At 40.5% G+C, this 16,547-nt stretch overlaps 1 protein-coding gene across 6 annotated transcripts in view; it reads left to right on the top strand.

Moving 5' to 3' along the window:
* LOC122713437 (heterogeneous nuclear ribonucleoprotein K) overlaps positions 1 to 16,547 on the top strand; it is a 90,890-nt gene that overhangs the window by 31,376 nt on the left and 42,967 nt on the right. For 4 of the 6 annotated variants that reach the window (XM_043933876.1, XM_043933875.1, XM_043933874.1 and 1 more), the window contains exon 3: positions 1,419 to 1,468. The gene's annotated coding sequence lies outside the window, so the exon portion shown is untranslated. Of the gene's footprint in view, positions 1 to 162; positions 355 to 477; positions 1,347 to 1,418; positions 1,469 to 16,547 lie in introns of those variants that run through there. The other 2 variants (XM_043933871.1, XM_043933872.1) reach the window with 2 other exon arrangements.

Genomic DNA, 16,547 nt, shown 5'->3' with positions numbered 1-16,547 from the left:
CGCCCCCTATCTCCCCCTCTATCTCACTCCTCGGTCCTCCCCACTAGACCCACTCTCTTTACACATGCGATAAAGAAAGAGAGGCCGAAGTGTTGGAGGGGGGCCGTGGAGGGCAGGGAGGGGGTGGAGATTAGTAGACAACGACTACTCCGTTGGAAGAAGCGGGTTCACCATTTCGCGAAGTAACTCGTGTTCTGTGTTCTCTACCTTAGCGTCGATTATTCTTCCGATCCTACACGCATCCTCCTCTCTCTCTCTCTCTCTTTCTCTGTCTCTTTCTTTCTCTTTCTCTTTCTCTCTCGAATCCTTGATCGTGATACACGCGGATCGCAGCGGATCGAAGGATAATTCAAGGTACGGCCGACTCTGGCCATGACCTAGCTCGACCTCTCCCTCTCTCCCTCCCTCTCTCTCTCTCTCTCTCTCTCTCTCATTCTCTCTCACTTTCAGTTCTTTTCCTTTCGCTCTGATTTCGCGGTATTCCGACCTTGACGGTGTCTCGGTGTTTCGGGCCTCGAAATCGGGCCGGGCCGGGCAGACAGACGCAGTTTGCTCGGTCGCTTCTCAGGGAGAGGATTAATTGGGCGGCGATTGACGAGAGGAACGCGTTGCACCGCGGCGGCGACCTTGCTCGTTCACCATCTTGTCCGATTGGCCGGTTAATTAGCGGGCGTGCACGTGTTTGGTGACTCGTTGGTGGAGAATTTGTGAAACAGTGCGCGTTGTATCAGTGCTCGTTTATATATATATATATATATAGGTTTTTTTCGAAGGAGCCTTCTCGAATGAGATCTCGATCGCGTTGTACTTACATATAGTATTAACCGCGCGATACGAGAAATATCTGGATGATCTGACGTTTTACCGTACCGTACGTGTGATTTATTCCGTTTGAACGAGCGTTGGATACAATCGTATCCGACGAAGATCGCAATTTGTATCCATTACTGCGAGCGGATAGCGGGGAATCAACATCGTCTACGGTCTGTGACGCGCGATAGAGAAACGTGTTGATCGATAATTGATAGATAATTCGAATTATTGTAATCCGAATGGAATCGTGGGTGAACGTGTCAAGGATGAGCGAAGCGTTCGAAGGATGAGAATCGGTTGTCTCGATCGCGAGTGCACCGCGTGTGAAGATAAGGGACGTGGCCAGTACGCGGTGGCAACTTTCACGGATGAAACGAGCGTAGTAGTATTACGTCAGTAGGCAACAAAGCGTGTTTTGATATAGAGGTCGGACAAGCGTGTCGTCGTGCGTATGCGTGTGCGTGTGCGTGTGTACGTGTGCGTGTGGTGCGCAGTTGGAGAAGAGAGGAGAGGCTCGAAGGAATTGATATTTGGTTAGAGAGAGCGTGCTTCGTAATATCTACGCGTGGATTAATTGGACGCTTGTCCTTTTTTTCTCTGTGCAGGGTTTACTGCCGATCCATTCCGGAGGGAACCGCGGCGAACATCGTTATTGGTGAGTAACAGTTTTATTATTTCGACGCGGCAAGAATGCAACCGCGCTCTTTATTCCGTATTCGAAGCACGCGGCCGCGTGGAATTCAGTGACGACACGCGGACCAATACCGGCCTCCTTGCCTTCGCGTTTCGATCCCCTCGTTGGCTAACGTACGCTATTTACAAGCCATAGGCGATCCGTATAAGGGTAGCCTGGAAAAGAATGAGGAATCGGTTGCGTTTCTTTTTAATTTGCTTAGAGAATAGAGTGGAAAGGGTATGTGGAGGGGACATTGATCTTTTTTCTCTCGTGAATAATAATGAAAAGGCGTGGTATTATAAAAATATTGTGAAATTTTAACGAGAAGATAATTCAGAAAAATTTATAGCGTAAGATAATTATGAAAATTTTATCGGAGTTAAACATTGTGACATTTTGTATGAAAATGTATGTTTATCGTATACCTGTATCTTTGTCCTTTTTTTTTTGTTTTTGTTTGATTATCGGTAAAGCGTTACTCGTTACTCGACTGCGAGATTATGCTGTTTGTACGTATATCTTTTTTTATCATCGAGAATGACCTAGAATTAGAATATTTACAAATCATTCTAGTTTATTCCAGTTCTCTCTATTAAATTTTTCTATTCTAATTTTAAAATAGAATTTTATAGAACGAAATGATAAAAAAAACAACAATAAGAAAATTATTATATTATACAAGATTCCATGTACTATATCCATGTATTATCCGGTCGTAAGAAACGGCTAAAGAACAGCGCGCAGTCGCTTTATCACAGTTCTAAGTTTAGAAACGCAATTGTACGTTGCATCCTGTGTGTTATCTACCACTTTGATATCGCTATTCGTTATGTATTCGCGATACTAGCGCTATGTCTCGTAGCGATAATCGTGAAATCCCCAGCGCCTGAATCGCGAAAGGATTTGGGTGACCATCGACCGATCCAAAGAGATACAACTCGTTACTCGTTGTGGCCATTTCTCGCGCCACGAGAACGCAAACAAACCGAGGGTCGTCGAGTTGAATGAAATTCAAATCGGCCGCGAGCTCGACCTACTCGCTGCTATTTTTGCTCCAGTTTTCAATTTTCATCTATGGAGATACGCGTCATCAAACTACCTATCTACCTACCTACCTACCTACAAACCTACAACGTTCTTCTATCCGGCCTCGAAAGTTCCTTCCAAGTAAGACATTTTTCGACGAACGAAATCAATATATTATATATGATGTTTAACGAAATCAAAATCGAAACGTTATCATCGTATGTAGAATGCTGCTGCAGTGCCAGAAACATAAAATCACTTTATGCATTCAGAATTTTTATTTTCTCAATCAACGATATCGAATCAACAAATTAATAAATAAATAATTTCGAAGAAATTCGAAACTCCAAGAGGGGAACTCAATACAGAAAATTGTGTTTCCTGAAAATTGTTGGGTTAGAAAGTTTCGCGAGTACGAGTACGAGGAGAAGAGTACAGGCTCGTTCTAAGGAGGCGAAACGATGGCTCGGGAGGGGAGGAAGGGCAGGGGAGGGTGGAAGGGAGAGTGGAAGAGTGGTCAGACTGGTGTATCGGGACGTTACACCTTGGTAGCAAGGGCATGCTCCGTGCAGCAGCGTTGCTCGCTCGCCTCTCCTCTTCCGATCCTCTTTCCACGAGCTCTCTAAGGCTAAGCGCTAAGGAATGCCGCGGGTAGGGGAAGGGTTAGCGCACGGATAAAAGACCCTTCTCGGCGTGGCCCGCGCTCGAGGGTTCTTCTCGTCGCAGGGTCAAGGAACGCGAGTGATACCGCGCGTTTCCTCGATGTTGTTGTTTATGCAAATCGATCGTTACCGTTAAGGAGAATAAAGATCTCGGCCCCTCGTCGCATCCGGATAATTTATTGGGGCAGTTGGACTGGTTTTTCCAGCGATCGGGATGCAGGATCACCTCGAAACCGTTTCTTTTTCGGGGCTTCCAGTTAACTGTGCGTTAATTGTTTCGTTTAGTTTCGTTTCGTTTTTTATCATTTATAGAACTCGATTTTAAGATGATAGAAAGAGAAAAAAGGCAAATGAAAATGGACGATAACAGGTTATTGATCGTGTAAGAAGTTACTCTCTCTTTTTTTCTTTTCTTTTTTTTGAAACACTATTACGCCGTTTATTATTTTTTTTTGCTCCTCTCTGATTCTGGTTAGACATCTTTTTATACGATACGAAACTGGGATACTATTACGCGGCAAAACTCGGAGTCCTTGAGAGTCTCTTTTCACGAGATAAATCTTGCGATCTTTGACGTAACGACACGTTTTTTCTTTTTTTTTTTTTTTTCCCTATTCGAAGCTAGAAACACCTTGCGTTTAGGCCTTTTTCACGGTCTACATAGGATTACGTAAACTTCTTCTTTGTGTCACTTGTTCTGTTTCTTTGGATTTCTTCCATGACATTGAAACAGATGTTGTCTCAAAGGAAATTAGAACGGCGTCGCTTTTGAAGATAAAATAATGAAATCATGGGAGGAAAATGCAGAAATTACTGCGCCTATGACGTGTCCAAGAGTCATACGTCCAGCGCAGTGCATCATGCTTTGACGCATCAACTGCGGTGGATATTTAAAGATCTATTTCAAAATCTTACTTAATTCTTACTTAATAAACTTAATTCTTATAATAATAATTGTTTTTTTGTGCCTCGTATCGTGTTATGTCGTTTCGAAATGTCTGGTGGAAATAATAATTAACCGCGATATCAATTCTTGTGTCGTTCGAAGATAATTCCGATGTTGGGCAAAATTAAAAATAACGATCACTGGATATGGCACGTGCTCAAAGATTCTTAGAACTCGAAATCGCGCTATTCAATACAATTTCATTTGAGGAATTTTCATTTGAATTTTTCAATGTCTCTATTGTCCACGTCCACTGATTATTTTCTTTATAGATATAGAAATATATATGTATTATAAAAAAAAAAAATTTATTTCCATAGCGTAGTAGGTCAAGGATTATCAATCTGTCCTTATCTAACTAAAAGTGATTAGGTTAGCCCGAGATTAAATGAATAACAGAGTAGTAAAATATAGACTAGTTCTCACTTTGTACGAGAAATCAGATAATTTTTAAATCTGAATTAAAAAAATTATCGGAGAAAGAAATGGGATTTTTATATTTTCAGAGAATTTCGAACGATTCCTGTATACACAAATGTGTTTAAAAGATCCGTATCTTTTTTTTATGCTTCGATAAAAGATATCTATCCAAAGCGTTTCTGTATAAATTCTAAGAATGGCGGCTGATGCGAAATTCCAAACAAAAATGTGTTCCATTTAAATTCAATTTGTTGAAATAACTAATTATAACGAGATAAGTAAGTAAACGTTTGGCTGCTCTTCATTCTTGGAAACGTAATTCGTTCTGGAAAGCTTTATCTGGCCATTCCCTATCGGAGAATTTTCCATTTATCGAAGCTTCCACCCAATAGAATCGGTGAATGTTGAATTAGTCGTGCCTACATCATCGATCGTTCCCTTTTCCATGTTTCGTCATCGGCCAGAGATATACCTGTTTGCTTACACCGTCCTTGTGCTCATACGATTAGAGGCGCGATAATATCGTTCGAGCTAGGTGACATTTCAACTTTGATAATTGTAATCAGAGTTTTTAACTTGTGCAGACTCGAATCCTCGAGTTTCCTTTTCGATCGAAAATTTCGAAAACGAAAAATCTTTCTCCTAAATAATCCTCCCTTTTTCGATATATTCGAAAATATATCGAAACATAATCCGAATTAATAAGAACGAATACACCATATCTTGGGTATCTTGAATCCTTTGGAAGAAAATTTTTGAACCTATTAACTTGATCACAACATTTATTACAATTTTTAATCCTAATTTTATCTTAAATCCGCAGAAGAATTACGCGAATCCCGTTTAAAAGCTCGTCCGATGACCGATCCGAAAAGACAGAAAAGAAATCCGATTGGGCGAACGCCGTTGCTCGTTCCACGAAATTCTGTTCGAGCATCGATCGATTCTAACTTTGGCGACAGGCCGAGGAAAAGTGGGAAAATACGAAATAATCTTGGCCAATCTCCTCAATTGGTAAACGAAAGAGGGGAGAGGGGAGAGGAGGGGGGCGCAAGGCAGAATATCAGAAGGAGCTCGAGAAGAATCGGCGTATTACTTGCTCGCTCGGCTGTAAATTGCTGGCTCGGTGAACAATCCCATTTACACGAATAATCCGCGCGAAGACGTGGAGCATCGGATATTCGTACGGCAACGGCTGGTACGGTTGTGTCGACGATGTAAATGGAACCTCCTTTTACGAAGTGGCTCGGTATCAAAACCGCTGGGGCGAGGTTCACGTCGCCCTTCTTTTCATAGAACGAGTTATCTAAGGGAAGATAAACTACATAACTTTCGAGAAAAGGAACGGAGAGAATTTTTGAAATTTTTTTGAAAGTTGTTTAAATCGATGGATCGGTAATTCTGCGAGAGGTTAATAGGGGGAGGGGGGATACGTTGCTCGTGATCTTTTAGCTTCGAGATATAAAAGGAGGAAATTAAATAAAAAAAAAAGAAGAAGAGAGAGAACAGAATATCCTTTCTCTACTGTTTGTATCAAATTTTTGAATTCGATTGGTTAATCCACTTGGATTTGGAATATAGCTTGGTTCGAACGGACAACGAATTTCCTCCCTTCGATTTACGTTTTTCCGCGCAATGTTCATCGACGCGTTTATTCGACGCGTCGGAAATCGATAGGATATGTATCCGTCTATATAAATCTATAGCAATGCCAATCAGTGCACGATGATCGCGTATCATCATTCTCACACCTATTTGCCAAATTTTATCCCCAATACAACTTTCAATTTCGCGATTGCCGCCAATTGTTTATTTAAATTTCGCAAATATTTCATTTCTATTCTTCCGTGTACAAAAATGATTGAAGGTTTACAGAAGAGCTCTATGAATCAATGACTGATCCCTTTACTTGGCCTTATCCCTTCGAGTCATAAACCGGTTGGCAGCGGTTACACCGATATATCGCGGATTTCGCTATTCCAAAGTGGGTTCCCTACCAACAACTGTACGAGATAACTACTCGTGTTGCGTGGAAGGGTTCCGGAGGTCGTTTGAAAACGGATTTAATTAGCAAATTATCGAGCGGCGACACGTTTCAGCGAAACGGGGACGGGTGTTTCACAAATGCGTCGTTGGTTAATTTCAGAAGCGAAGGAAACAAGCGATGGCACGAGAGACGAGAAACGTCTTTATACGTGACCACGACAAATGGATGAAAGCTCGGTCGAACGTATATCCCTCTTGGAACGTAGAAATTAACGGTGGCCGCACAAAGCATAGTTGCTCGAGACTTGGTCTTGTAATCGTTCAGTGAACTAGAGCTCGTAAACACGTTGAATAGATTCCTTCTACGCTCGCATTAACGAACATTTCTCCACCGATCTATTATAACGTTATAATTGGCGAACATACTCGAAAGTCCAAATTCTTCTTCTCCCGTGGAAAATATTTTATTAAACAATAGTTTTTATTATAATAATGAAACGGAAGAATCGATAACACCGACTGATTTTCTATTGATATTTCGCGATGACTGTGCATTCCTCGTTCCTTCTTCGCGCTTCCACCGCTAAACCAAATATTCGTTATTCACACCTCCATCGGCCTATTCTTAACGTTCTGGCGTGAAAAAAAAATTCCTATTCGTCGCAACAACATTCTTCGATACGAGTTATGGTCAGCGAAAAAAGACTCGAGTTAATGAAATACAAAACTTTGCATAAATTTACAAACGATAACATTGTTGAGAAAAACGCACATGTAAATTTAAACTGTGTGTAACAATTTCTTGTAAATTTTTTCTTTTTTTTTTTTTTTTTTTTCAATTCTCGCCTCTTCCTCGTGCAGGATGTACTCCAATATTACATTATCAAAATTTCAGCAGAAATTTCGTCTCATTGGACCGTGCCAATCTATTTTTACCGCGGTGGTAGTCGTCTCTCGTTGCGTTATCACCGATGCACCGACAACCGCTTCACCTTTTATTGCCTCGCTGCATAAACGTTCTCAAACATTTAACAAGCATTAACGCGTCGGCCTGTTGACATAACTGTCGGTATTTGCTTGGAAAGTGCGAGTTCCCGATGATTCTCTACCCGTTTTTAACCATTCTCCTTCTTCGAAAAGTGGCCTGTCAACGAGAAATCCCGTTGATTTCATCTGTTACCACTGTTATCCCCCTCGATTCCTCTCTTTCTCTCTCTCTCTCTCTCTCTCTTTCTCTATCTATCTATCTCTTTCTCTCTCGCTCGGTTTTCTCTGCTTCTCGATTCTGTTCTTCGCTTCGACATCATTTCTCGATCGTCGTTCCTTCGCGCGAGATCTCTGTAAAATTTTTATCGACCTTTTTCTTTTCTCCATTCTTTTTTTTTTTATATATATATATTATTTTTTGTACAGAGCGATTTTGAAGTTTGGAATGATTGAAATTGTTCCACTTATCGAGAGAGTTAAATCGAGGCAATATCGGTAGAACTTTATTTGTTTCTGACACGTCACCCGATAAATGGGAAGGAGGAAAACGACACAATTCCGCGAGATACCAGGCTACGTGGTAATGCGCACTCCGTAATTTCTTATCGGGATTGAGTCTCGAGTTGAGCAGGCATCGAATGGATTTAAGTTTTTCGAAACGAATGAAATTCGACGTAGTTATCGTCCCGCGATTGGTTTTCCCCACTTAAATTTTCCATTGCCATTTTCCCCGTTTTTCGCGATATTTATTTTATTATTTCGCGGTATTTGTGTAAGAATGTTAGCTTCGATCGAAATAAGAAAACATAGAGAAACAATGATAACGAATATGATGGAACACAAATAAGAGAATCTCATATTTATTGATATTTGCCGTGGTTAAAAATATTTTTAAGCAAATTTTAGCCGCTCTCTCGTCTTTCCATTGTTTCTGTTAAAACATCGTATTGTTGAAACAGTATTAATCACGAGTATTAATGTTCAAATGATTTAAGAAACGAAGAAGAAAAAGAAATATATTCGCATTGATAATCGTGCGATGCATTTTCATACACACAGTTGGTCGACCGGTATTTGGGGCAAAGGCTCGGCCGTCCAATCAACGATATCATTGATCACTCTATTTAAAGAAGCCGATGGAAAGCGTGACGTCAAGCGTCGAATTTCTAAGCCAACTCCGTTTAGCCTCAACCGAACCCGGTAATCTCACCTGCCAGCATTTCTTCGATCCTTCCGCTCGCCATCTTCGAATATTGCACACGTCTCTTTCTTACGTTCTTCCTTCGCCTTCCCTCTCCTTCGACTCTCGAATCGAAAAGAGGGAGATCGAAGACTCGGAGGAATCTGTGGCATCGCTCGGATTTTCGTACACCCAACAATCTTCGATTCTTGTCAAAATTTCGGAACGAAGATTCAAACCAAAAAAAAAAAAAAAAAAAAAAAAAAAAAAAAAGTAAAATAAAATTCTAGAATTTTGAATATACATGTGTTCGTTGCGTGTTTTATTCCACTCGGCATCGGTGACGTTTGATAAGACGGATAAAGACGATCTGAAATTAGCTTATTTAAGAATTAGATAGACGCGTTAGCCGGGGAATGATTTCATTGTTAAAGAAAATTTTATCGCGCGATTCAAGATTAAAGATTGCGGATCTTCGATACACGAGGCAAGGACGGATCAATCGCGAGATTAAACGAACGAAGTGATTTACAAAATTACAAGGAAAATTCCGCGCGAGAGTCGTTTCTTCTTCCGCGGGGGAGGAGTTTGAAAAGAGACGAGCGAGGGCGAGACAGATGAGCGATCGTTGCAAAAACGGTAAACAACTGTCGTGTTTTTTTCGTCGTGGACGGACGACTTGAATTTATAGCCTCTTCCGCGCGTTCAACGCGCGCGTCTATCGTTTCGTGATCTTCGCATCTTCCACTCTCTTCATCCTTCCTCGAATCGTTTGTTTATTTGGCAATCGGCCTTCTTGCCCAATTCCATAGTTTATTATGCGCTACAATGATGTTGGCGGGGCCGAATTTTTGGCGATGGCCGAGACGATAATTTGTGACAATTGTTGGATCTATGTGAAAATTCATACGAAGGAAATCGCGAGGGAGGAATAATAAATTTAATAAATTTACTCGAGCGAGATAAACGTATATTTATAAAAAAAAGAGGTGGCAATTATGATCCTCGCTTTTCGATCACAGTTATCACGATCGGATTTATATTTCAAGAAATTGAATTAAAGAATAAAATCTAGAATTAAAGCATAGGTATTTTCGTTCCGTTGGTTAATAGAAAAACCGGTTTTTCACTAGTTACACGAATAACGTAACAAGTCGACGTAACCAATTAAGTTTTCTTCATTTAATTGGCATCAGAGGCGATGCCGCCCGTTTGTTGTTCGTCGACCTAATTAGTCTAGCCTAGCAATGGCGAAAACAGTCGTTCTATTTCTTCGTCTTCGGTTTCCTCGAATTATCCACTTATTTTCTTCCAATGGAAAACAATTGGACGTATTATATCGTCGCATACTTGTCGAAATTTTTTTTCGAAATTCGTCCTCTCGAGAAAACTTAACGCGATAAAGATCATCCACGAACGAACGAGCTTTATAACACGAGGTTTATTACACAAGTTGCATTTAACGCCGGTCAATAAAGTCAACGAACTTTGGCCGAACTTGTGGAATAAACGTCCGATACACGCGCATAAGTGCCGTTTTCCTAAAGTCTTTTCTTTCTAAAGTGATCGTGAAAAGCTTTTGTACGGGTCCTCTTCTAGGTTTTTTAATCAGTTTGGCGGATTCATTCATTTTATACATCGGCGTTTTTAAAGAAAATTTCAATGAAACAGTAAGTCAATTGATGTTCAACGTTGATTTATAATTAATCGAGAATTATTTATCGAGATACTATAATGTTAGAACAAAGATTCTACTCGACACACATACGTTTCAAATTTCACGATTAAAAGGTAGAAGAAAAAGCATGGTTTACGAGGCTGTTGTCATCTGACAAGGGATAATACCAGGATACACAAGGTTCACGCGAAAGATATGGAAAGGGAGAGGCACGCCTCGCAAACATCATATTTTAGCAGCAGCGAGCAATTTCGGGTATCATTGTCGCACTGGCTGCAATTATCCCGGATATCCGTCGTCTGCGCGACGTCGAAATAATTACTCGGGCCGCGTAACAACTAGGAGCGCAATTACCGCGATAAGAGGCTGCTCTCGATCCCCGCGTACCATGGATTCTCCTTCTCGTTAAGCCTCTTTCATCGAATTTCCGCGAAAATTGGAATATTTCGGTTCTTCTGGTTCGATGGTTCTTCTGCTTCTCCCTCCCCTTCCGTCTCTTTTCCTTTGACCGTCCATCCACTTGACTTCGTTTCTTCCCAGAGACACGGATGAACCCGAGTCCCCCGCCTCGATTCTCTTCGTTTGACCCAAATAATCGCTTGGTCGTTTATTCTACGTGTATAATAAATTTCTCGAATCGATATGGCCATGCCAATTTTCGAATTTTATATATATACTTTGCGTTAAACTCTTTTATTTCGAACGTTCCTCCATCGTCTTTCAATTTTTTATTCATTACGCGCAAACAGTTCTGTTGTTCGCGTGTTATTTTTTTTTTTTTTTTTGAGACGTTTAAATTTACGAAGTTAATTTTGGTCCACCCTATACAAATTACAATCTTTCAACGCGTTTAAAATTCAAGATTACTTTTTTCATCTTTCATCTTAAAATAAGTCTATTCTCGTTTTCTTCTTATTTCTTCGAGACGTTTAAATTCGAAGTTGCGCTAGTTTTGGCCCACCCTGTATAAATTACAATCTTTCAACGCGTTTAAAATTCAAGATTGCTTTTTTTTGATCTTTCATCTTAAAATAAGTCTATTCTCGTTTTCTTCTTATTTCTTCGAGACGTTTAAATTCGAAATTGCGCTAGTTTTGGTCCACCCTATATAAATTACAATCTTTCAACGTGTTTAAAATTCAAGATTACTTTTTTCATCTTTCATCTTAAAATAAGTCTATTCTCGTTTTCTTCTTATTTCTTCGAGACGTTTAAATTTGAAGTTGCGCTAGTTTTGATCCACCCTGTATAAATTACAATCTTTCAACGCGTTTAAAATTCAAGATTACTTTTTTCATCTTTCATCTTAAAATTAGTCTATTCTCGTTTTCTTCTTATTTCTTCGAGACGTTTAAATTCAAAGTTGCGCTAATTTTGGCCCACCCTGTATAAAGCTTACAAATAACAGGTACGCAAACAGTTGCGTTTCAGACGCGTGGAAAGTTCATCAAGTTCAAATTCCCGCGTCAGGTTTAGCGAGTTTAAGCTACTTTCAGCTCCTAATTGCGGTCTCCCCTTCGACCTGGCTTTGATGCCCTCCATCCCGTGCCCCTATATATCAGCCCGCCGACCCTTTCGAGTGGCGTGCGGACTGGTTATGGACTGGTTAGTCGATGCACCGCTGCCGCCAGTGGACTCTTCGGCGCCTCACGCTACCCTCGTTCCAGACTCTGTGGCGCCCATTTTCATCCCTTTCTCTCCTCCATCTTCCTTCTTTATCCCCTCTCGCTCTCCTCCACCCTCCTCTCGCATTAAAAACGGGTGGCGCGCGTCCACGAAACGCGAGACCTTGTCGAATAATTGATACGCGCCCTTATACAACCGATAAAATCGATTTCCTCTTCGGGATTCAATTCCGCCTATCGAGAATTCGAACCATCGTACGTCGACGAAGAGAGAGAGAGAGAGAGAGAAAAAAAAAGACCAGATCGTTACGATACACGACAAATTGGTTCATTTTTAACGTGGAAGATACGGTTGATAAATTCATACCCGCCACGGAATATCGCGCCGCGTTACGCGGAAATTACCCCCACGACCCGTTATTTTATCATTCGTGTCTCTTCTATAGAGCGATCGACTGATCCGACCCCCCTGTCCCACCCCCTAATGGTTGGACGAAGGTAGGAAACGTAGGTCTTTTCGAGCTCGTGTCACGACACGGTCTGGTCACGCACGCTTGCTTGTTTTCTTGCCCGCTCGTTGAAAACATCACGGTGCTGGTAAAAATAAATCTTGCTTTAAGGAGAAACGGTCCATGGTCGCGCGTATATTTCTTCCCGATTTTTAAAACGGGTGGAATGATTGAAGGGGAGGAGGTGGGTTCGGAGCAAATTTGTTGACGAGATATGGCGAAACTATTTTTTCTTTTTTTTTTTTTTTTTTTTTTTTTTCAAGGCGAGCCAATGGCGGTATTTCATATTTAGATTTTTTTATTTTCTTTTTTTTTCCTTTTTTTTTTTTTATCATTTCCACGAGAGATTGAAATCGTTTGATCAAATGGTTTTGTCCGTGGATCCGAATGGATCGCGCTACACGGCGGGAATTGATCGAGTTATCGAGACGAGAATGTTTCCGGTTGTTCGACAGGGCAGGAAATTGCTTCCATGTTTTTTACGAAAAATTCACACCGTCATCAACCGGGCCGAGGCGAGCAAACAACATTGTCAAAGGGAACAAATTTGTCTGGAAAGAGTCGGCCGCATTAATATTCATCATTGATCGAATACCGCGAAAAATACGAAGAAAAATATAACGCGTCGACGTCCCCCAAGGAATTGAATTATTAAAATCATTTGCACCGATAAAATTTAATGGAAAAATTTTCTTATCGAGCTTTGCGATTCCATTTTCGTATTCCTAAAAATGTAAACGTATTTATTCACGATTTTTTCTAATCGAGAAAAAAACGATACATTATCGAGCGCAACGATCGAAATTTTTCACACTCTTCGCCTTCACGCGCGTTCTCGATTTTTCGAATTTTCACATTTCTGCGTCGATAGTTTTTTGTTCACCTTTCTACATCCGACGTTCGTTAAAAATTCACGTTCTCCCGGAGAATTGGAGATTCTGGCCGAGATTAAAAAGCGTGAATCGAACGCTTAGACTTTCGCGAAATTGGAAAATCGCGAAGCAGCGATCTCGCGAAAACTCGTCCGGTTAAAAAAAGATCGATCCGGTTCCCGTTAACGAAGCGATCGCCGACAATCCCGTATTCCATATTCGATATTTCTCGTGACGCGAGTTTCGTGCCTCGTGATTCTTTAACGAGCCGCGAAACCAACCTCCTCCACCCGCCTTCGCTACGCTCCTCTTGCGCTTTTCCCTGTCGCCTCTTCTCCCCCATCGCCGCAATGAAATCGAAACGGCGAATCGCGCGCGCACGGGTCGCTGGTCACCCTTCGAATCGCCTCCCGGTAAATTATTTACGTCGCGTGCCGTCGACTATCGATTCGTCGTCCTGTCCGCTCGTTCTCCTCCTTCCTCCCCCTTTTTTTTTCTTTTTTTCCTCCCTCTCTCTCTCTCTCTCTCTTTCTATCGACATTTTGTCGTCCCTCCAATTTCCATGCTCGAAAAATTGATCGAGGATACGAGGATCTAATCGGTGAGATCTCTGGAAAAGATCATATATATGTTTTTATATATCGTTTTCTTATTATTTCGCAGTAGAGTTTCGAACTCTTTACTATTTCGTTGTCTCTCCAATTTTCGAAAATTGATCGAGAATACGAGGATCTAATCGGTGAGATCTCTGGAAAAGATCATATATATATTTTTATATATCGTTTTCTTATTATTTCGCAGTAGAGTTTCGAACTCTCATTTCGTCGTCTCTCCAATTTTTGAAAATTGATCGAGGATCTAATCAAAGGAGGTTTCTGAAAAGGATCATATATATTGTTATATATCGTTTTCTTATTATTTTGCAGTAGAGTTTCGAACTCTTTATCGACATTTCTCTCCAATTTCGTCGTCGAAAACTTTGAGGATACTTTGAGGATCTAATCGATGAAATCTCTGGAAAAAATCATATATATTTTTATATATCGTTTTCTTATTATTTCACAGTAGAGTTTCGAACTCTCTATCGACATTTCGTCTTCTTTCCAATTTTCACGTTCATCGAAAAGTTGATCGAGGATACAAGGATCTAATCGATGAGATCTCTGGAAAAGATCATATATATTTTTACATATCGTTTTCTTATTATTTCTTATTATTTAAAGTTTCGAACTCTCTATCATTTCGTCGTCTCTCCAATTTTTGAAAATTGATCGAGGATACGAGGATCTAATCAAAGGAGGTTTCTGAAAAGAATCATATATCTTGTTACATATCGTTTTTTTATTATTTCGCAGTAGAGTTTCGAACTCTTTACCGACATTTCTCTCCAATTTCCATGTTCGTCGTCGAAAATTTGATCGAGGATAGATCATATATATTTTTATATATCGTTTCCTTATTATTTCACAGTAGAGTTTCGAACTCTTTACCGAAATTTCTCTCCAATTTCCATGCTCGTCATCGAAAAAGTAATCGAGGATAGGAGGATCTAATCGATGAGGTCTCTGGAAAATCATCATATATATCGTTTCTTTACTATTTCGCAATAGAGTTTCGAATTCTCTACCGACATTTCGTCGTCTCTCCAATTTCCACGCTCGAAAAATTGATCGAAGATACGAGGATCTAATCGATGAGGTCTCTGGAAAATCATCATATATATCGTTTCTTTACTATTTCGCAGTAAAGTTTCGAACTCTCTACCGACATTTCGTCGTCTCTCCAATTTCCACGCTCATCGAAAATTTGATCGAGGATAGAAGGATCTAATCGACGAAGTTTCTGGAAAGGATCATATATATTGTTACATATCGTTTCCTTACTATTTAGCGGTAGAGTTTCAAACTCTTTACCAACATTTCGTCGTCTCTCCAATTTTTGAAAAATTGATCGAGGATACGAGGATCTAATCGGAGGAGATTTCTGGAAAGGATCATATAAGTAGTTACATATTTCGTCGTTACTATTTTTTTTATTTCGCGGTAGAGTTTCGAAGTAGGGTAATTTCTTCTCTTTTTTTTTTTTTTTTTCCTTTTAAAGAGGACGAATGAATTTTATAGTCATAAGTAATAAGTTTATCGGTCTCGCGAGATTGCCAGAATTGCAAGATTTTTATGCGGTTTATAGCCGGTGATACGACGCTCTCGGCGGTCGGAAGGAAGCAATTTCGAGGCCCTAATTGCGCCATGAATCTTGACGACTCGGGGACCGGCGCGCCTCCAAAGATTCCATACCGAAGGAAATATCGTTTGCTCCGCTCTGAATTAATAGGCGAGGGTCGCGATATAAATGCTTCCGGGGTGAAATAGATACGCGTTTTCGTCCGATCGTGAGAAAATTCCCAATCATCCCTGACCCTTTTTAGATTTATATTCTATTCTAAAAACATCCTTATACATATACATCCAAAAATCATCCATTTATCATACCACATATGAACGTTCGATTTCTAATATTTTACATCGTTCCAAAAAGATTCTTCCCTTAATTAATTCGTATTATAATTGGAAAATAACAATCATCATGGATAATGGAACAGAAATTCCAAGCCAGAAAATACGTACTCGACGTAACATATGATATATAATCGTCGCTTCATAAAATAATTGGAATCATCTTCAATTTGAAAAAAAACGAAAAACGAGAAAGAAGATCGAGACGAGAGAAATTCCTTGCTCCAACGGAGGAGGAACGAAACCTGTTACGTCCAAACCTTTCGAGATCGACGAACGTGGAACAAAATTCAGGGATAGATCGGATAGATCGTTTAATCACAAACGTGCCCGAGTTACATCGGTTTCCCATGCCGTCCACGTCATTAAACCGAGCGAGCCGATTTAACGGACAATGAATTGCATAACGTTCAGCCTCCCTCCCCCTCCCCCCTTCTACCCCGCAAACAAACGGTAACAGGAATACGAAGCATGTTTATAGGTTTATTACGAATTGCGGTCCGCGTCGTCGGTGTTGTTTCCGGGACGCGTGTTGAAAATCGAGGGGGAACGTGGTTTCCCTCCTCCTCCCCTCCACAGGTGAACTCGAGAACACGTGACGCGGCCCTCGAATTACCGTTCTGTTGCTTTTTTTTTTTTTTTTTTTTTTTTTTT

The sequence above is a fragment of the Apis laboriosa genome, unplaced genomic scaffold, assembly GCF_014066325.1.
Source record: "Apis laboriosa isolate Shangri-la unplaced genomic scaffold, ASM1406632v1 scaffold23_cov150, whole genome shotgun sequence".
NCBI lineage: Eukaryota > Metazoa > Arthropoda > Insecta > Hymenoptera > Apidae > Apis > Apis laboriosa.
The sequence above is the reverse complement of the archived record's forward strand: the minus strand, read 5'-3'. Positions and strand labels throughout refer to the sequence as shown.